This window comes from Ochotona princeps, chromosome 6 (assembly GCF_030435755.1).
Source record: "Ochotona princeps isolate mOchPri1 chromosome 6, mOchPri1.hap1, whole genome shotgun sequence".
Taxonomy (NCBI): domain Eukaryota; kingdom Metazoa; phylum Chordata; class Mammalia; order Lagomorpha; family Ochotonidae; genus Ochotona; species Ochotona princeps.
Window position 1 is genome coordinate 66,742,309 of NC_080837.1, and position 6,083 is coordinate 66,748,391.

At 43.7% G+C, this 6,083-nt stretch overlaps 1 pseudogene; it reads left to right on the top strand.

The window, feature by feature from the left end:
• The first annotated feature begins 2,087 nt into the window (after window positions 1-2,087).
• On the top strand, window positions 2,088-3,106 carry LOC131480503 (selenoprotein K-like; annotated as a pseudogene).
• Window positions 3,107-6,083: the final 2,977 nt, after the last annotated feature.

A 6,083-nucleotide genomic window follows, 5' to 3' on the forward strand; every position in this document is an offset into this window, starting at 1 on the left:
AATGATATAGAGGAACTGGGGGGAAGGAACTGGGGAGGGGATAAGGGAATATGAAACTGTACTATAAAATAATAAGAATAATAATAAAATGAATTAAAAGAAAAAAAAGTGAGGGGGGAAGAGAAGAGAAGAAATGGAAAGGAAATCAATGAATTTCAGAGCACAGTAACTGGCACCTTCTGTTAATAGGGTCTCCTGCAGTCAGAAACCTGGCTAGGAAGTCCCATTGCTATCACAGAGTGGTTGGGAGTTGATGAAAACCATCATCATCTCATTAGACAGAGGATTTTAATGCCACTCTGATCCCACAAAACTCCAAGAAGACGCCTTGGATCAAACAACATTCCTCAACCCTTAATTGTTTTTATTTGGTTCATATTTTACAATTGCCACCTAAAGGGCCCGGCAGCATGGCCTGGTGGCTAAAGTCCTCGCCTTGAACAAGTCAGGATCCCATATGGGTGCCGGTTCTAATCCCAGCAGCCCCACTTCCCATCCAGCTCCCTGCTTGTGGCCTGGGAAAGCAGTCGAGGACGGCCCAATGCTTTGGGATCCCGCACCTGGGTGGGAGACCTGGAAGAGGTTCCTGGCTGGCGCAGCTCCGGCCATTGTAGTCACTTGGGGAGTGAATCAATAGACAAAAGATCTTCCTCTCTATCTCTCCTCCTCTCTGAATATCTGACTTTGTAATAAAAATAAATAAATCTTGAAAAAAAAAAGAATTGCCACCTAAAGCAAGTGATACCAACTAGGAAAGCTTCCATGAGGGCAGACCCCTGTCTTTTCCTCTCTTCTCCCATGGAAGAAACAGTCAGGCCTAGGCAGAGGAAGACAGAATGGTTCCCGAGGCTGTTGCAGCAGAAGATCAAGACCAGGGTAGCTACCTGTTGGGGAAAGAGAGGCAAATCAGGGAAGAGGAAAAAAATGGTTTCCTATGTGCCGTTCAGCTACCTAGGTGTGGGGGGCTAGGAGGTTTGGCTGGGGGTGGAGTAGGGACAGAGATTGTATCTCGCAAGATGGTATTGATCTAGACTGCACTTTCCAGAGAACTGGGTCTCTCACTTTCTCCTAATTCTCAGCTCTCCAGAGAACAAGTAGTTATTAGAAAGGGTCCATCTGCCCTCAACTCTGATTTCAGCCTTACTTTAGATTAAAAAGAAGGCCCGGACTTCCTCTGACAAAATAGCTAAGAAAGGTATTCATTGGCAAATAACTGTTTTCAGTTCTCTAATAGTTGTCAAGAGATTCTACAAGAAGCTGATAAGAGATGTACTTGATTCAGAAGATGTATTAACAGAATCACAAGAAAGGTAAAGTAGGTAGTTCTACTGCCTGCCAAGAGCTTCTCTGCAGGTTTCATCTCACTCAATACCTCTCCCAAAGAGGTTTGCTAAAGGCTGTACACTTCTAAATTATCTATATGCTTCTAAATTATCACAAGAGGTATATTCATAAATTGTATCCTCATCATATATAGAACATTCAGGGGATTAATGTGGCCAGGCAGGCAAAGCATCATAAGTAATTCCAACTAGATATTAAAGCAATATGACTCCAAACAGAGAGAAAAAGAGGAAGGTATTTAATTGTGCTATTTCAGTATTAATTTTTCATTTCAAGATAAGGTTTCATGGGCAGATTAGCATATAGATAGCCAAACAGTATATGTAAATGAAATAATTTCTTCCTCAGATGTACATGGAAATTTGGGGTATTTTCCATACTCTATAAAGCTAAACTTACTTTGCATTTATTCCTAGTACCCAAGAGATCTGTAACACTTACTGCAGAAATTATTTATCCCATGTATTTGTTAGGTTTGAATATTCATCTATTCTTGAATAGCAGACTGATTATGACATTGAAATCTTGCATAATTTTCAAACATTGTGCTTAATAACTAAGTTCAGTGTGCACTGCAGTCTATCTCAGTGAGCTCATCACTCCGTGCTTCCTGCTCCGGGGCAGGTCCCCAGGCAGGATCTGTGTCCTGTCTCTCTGTCTATACGTGTTACACTCAAACTCCTCCTCGGGCAGGGAAATGCTTAGGCTGCATTAACAAAGCCCCTTTCCTCTTCTGAAGCCGAATGACAGAAAAGGCCAGAGAATTTAAACTACAGATGTGTGAAGTGCAGCGCGTTATGCCACCTTCAATGCCAGTATCTCTTACCAAAGTGCAGGCTGGAGTCGCTCCTGCTGATGTGCCTGACAAAGCAGTACATGATGGTTGAATGCTTGGGCCCCTGTACCCACTGGAAGACCTAGATGGTGATTCTGACTCCTGGCTTTGTCCTGGTCTAGCCTTAGCCATTGCACTCACGTGGGCAGGGAGGCAAGGGATGGACAACCTCTTCCTCCCTCTCCTTGTCCCTCCCTCTCTGCTTCCCTTCATTCCTCCCTCCCTCTCTCCTCTATCCCTCCTTCTCTCTCTCTCTTTTCTCTTCTTTCACTCTTCCTTTTAAATAAGCAAATAGAGCTTTAAAAAAATACATAAAGTGCTGCTATGTACCTAGCAATGTTCTGGATCTGAATTTTTCAGCTTTTTTTTTCCTATGACTGCCATCCTGTAGAGCCTTTTTCAGACATTATTTCTCAACCATATGTTCCCCCATTAACTTTTAAAACCTCAGGCCTACTGTTTATATACTATATGAATACCTGTGATTTATACATAAAAGGCACCAATGCTGTTTTGTTTTCCAAGAACCATTTCACAGCCAGGGGGTATTATCACCTGGAGAAGGCATACACGCTAGATGTGCTATATTACTCATTTAAAGTGATGTAGCTGCTCCTCTAGCAAGAACCCCCAAGACAAGATACTCTACATCTCGAACGGACAAGTGTCGGACAGCCATAATCAGTCCTCATGGAGATTATGTCTGAAAAAACAGATTTCTGCTGAGGAATAGCAGAGTTTGTGGCTTTGTTTTTCAAAACTTTGCTTCAGCAAGATGTGAAAAGAAGAGGAGGTTACGGAAGCTCATCCAACTCCAGACATGATGACGGAAGAGGGCCGCCAGGAAACCCTCCATGCAGAATGGGCCAAATTAATCACCTGCACGGTCCCAGTCCTCCCCGCAAGAGTGGTGGGTGAGGAAGGTAACCGTCTGTTCTAAGAAGCAGACAACTGGGTGTGCACATCCGCAGCAGAAGGAGACCATCTGGAGATGGAGCTGGCCGAGCCGGCCGCATGGATGGACATGTGCACCCCAGCAGAACCACCCTGTGACCCCTCAGACAAATGACGTCAGGCCAGGAACTCCCCCTGCAGGGATCTGGTCTGGCTGAGCTGTAGTTCCATAAACACTAATCTTCTCGTATAGTTTATTAAAGTCTTAATATCGTTTTTAAAAATAATTATGAATAAATAAATAAAGTGATCTGATGTGGGCGGCACAATGTTTCAACTAATGTCAAAATCTGGACCTGACTACCTGGGCTGTATTCCAAGGGCTACTACTTCCTAGTGGTTTTGTCCTAGAAAATCTCCTTCAATGTCCTTCAGTTTCCTCAACTGCAAAATAGGAATAATAATATTTTGTACCTAATAATGTCATTTCAATATTGAATTAGTTAATATAGTGTTTAAGGGCCCAGCACGGTGGTTCCTGGCTCCTGGCTTCAGACCGGTGCAGCTCCAGCTGTTGCAGGCACTTGGGAAGTGAATCAACAGACAAAAGATCTTCCTCTCTGACTCTCCTCCTCTCTGTATACCTGACTTTGCAATAAAAATAAATAAATCATTTAAAAATATATATCGTGTTTAAAATGGTGCCTGTTGGAGCTGTGTGGAGTTGAGGTGCAAGGCTGGGTGTCAGGGATTTACTCTTAACAGTAGTGATAAGGGAGTTTCTTAACTGTTAGCATAACCGCTATATTTGGCTTCTGTAATCATTGCTTGGCTTTCCTGCATAAAGAACAGGACTGACACCATGATGGGCCTGAGGTCGGGGAGTAGGCCTAAGTCTTACTTCACTTCAAAGTTGCATTTTCTGCAGAGTGATGGAGTGGGCAAGGGGCAGTGACCTTGGAGATGGGCCAATCAGGGGCATCCACACATACGCAAGTGGAATGTGGTCCACACTGGTATGGGTTGCACGGGAATGTGGCCTACACCAGTATGAGTTATATGTGACCAAAATAAGGACTGCTTGCTGGAGACGTGTTGTATGTGACTAGGAAGAAATAAAAAGAGTCTGCAAGAGACCAGCAGGGTCCTTGTCAAGACTCCACTGTGATGGATGAGACACGGACCCTAGCTCAAGCTAGCAATGAAGTTTCTTTGCTTTTGCATTGTTGCAAGTGGAACCTGCCTGTCCGTGGTTCAGGGATCTTTTGGACCTAACAGCTGGCCTTGTGCCACAACAGGCTAAGCTGCCACTTGGAACACCACCATCTTATATCAGAACTCCAGCTCAATTCCTAGGTGCTCCAGTTATGATCTAGCTCCCTGATAATGTGCCTAGAAAGGAAACATACACCAACTGTTTGGACCTCCATCACTCAGACAGAGCTCAGAATGAAGTCTCTGGATCTCCAGCCTCCAGTTAGGCCCAGCCCTGACTTTGGTAGCCATTTGGGGAATGAGCCAGCATATGGAAAGTTTTATCTCTCTCTCTATCTCTCTCTCTCTCTCTCTCTACCCCGCCCACGCCCACTTTTGAGATTTGCTAATTGTGGAGATTTGCCCCCTAAACCAGACCACCAAAAGCCCGAGGGACCTCAAATCTCAGATGTTCCTGGCAGACTGAGAACCATGCAGAAAGCAGACTTCCTGCTGAGACTGCAGGTTATCTTGCTGCCTAAGTGTGCCTGGAGAGGTGGGAGGCATCTTCACTATCATTTCTTTCTTTAGTAATTGTGGCTTGAACATATCTGAGTACAAAGTTCTGTTAGATTCCTTTTCTAGTTAGATCTGTTTGTTTACCAGTATTGGTTCCTGCAACTCATGTTTACTTAACCTGTCTCCTGAGACCTGGTGATTGTTTTTCAAACCCTTTGTGATCTATTGTTAGAGTAGCATATATGCTATTATTTAGTTAGTAGTAACTTTTATCTGCCTGCTTGCTCTGCCAAAATCATAGTATAAGTTGCCCAGTATAATTCAATAAAGTGTGCATTGGTTCATCTAGCCTTTGCATCCACTGTGTCCCAATTTCTTCTGGGCATGAACCTCACTAGAGGGACCCCTGAGAACCCCTCCTTCCTTCCCTCCCTTTTTCTTTTCTTTTTTTATTTATCATTTTTTAAAATAATGATTACATGGTTGATCAGGGTGGGAAGGACTCAGGTTTAGGGAAAATTGGGTCCTTCCTCCCTTTTTCCCTTCTCTCCTCCCTTTCTTCCCTCCTTCCTCCTTCCCTCATCCTCTCCCACAACCTCTACCTTTTTCCCTCAGATAAATAAATATTTTAAATAGTTTCTGTACATAGCAAGCAAGTACTATACCAGTAGTTGCTGTTTTACTAGCAAGTTCAAAACCCTATAAATATTACAAAGCACTGTCAGTATTATAAAGTGAATTTTAACAAAGAGGAAACAAACCTTCATAAAGAGAGAAATAATCAATTCAGTCAGTCCCCACTGTTAGTAAAGGCAGAAACTGGGACTCAAGACTATATCTTCATGACAAGAAAATCTGCATTGTCTGTCCACATTGCCTCCAATTTCCTTTGACTCCCCCCCAGCACACACACACACACACACACACACACACACAAACACACACCATTTCTGGTTGATTCCAGTTTTACTCCAGCCTGGCTGCCTCCTACTAACAGAATGAATACTCTCTCTACTTCCTTCAAAAAAACACATCTACCATTTCTTCAAACACCGGGAGATGGTGCCTGCCAGACAGTCACATTCTTCCTAGAGCAAGGGATGAAATTCCACCTTTCCATCACAGAATCAGCAAGGAAGGCCGTTTGGTGTCCTGCAAGTGTCCTGGCCTAAGACCCCAGAAGCTGACACCCTGGATATGCCAGGCTGTAATCCCAGCCCTCTGCCTTCTTCTCTGATGCTGTTTCTTCAATTGTTCTTCAGCAACACCACAAACCCTGAAGCCCACAAAGCTGAAG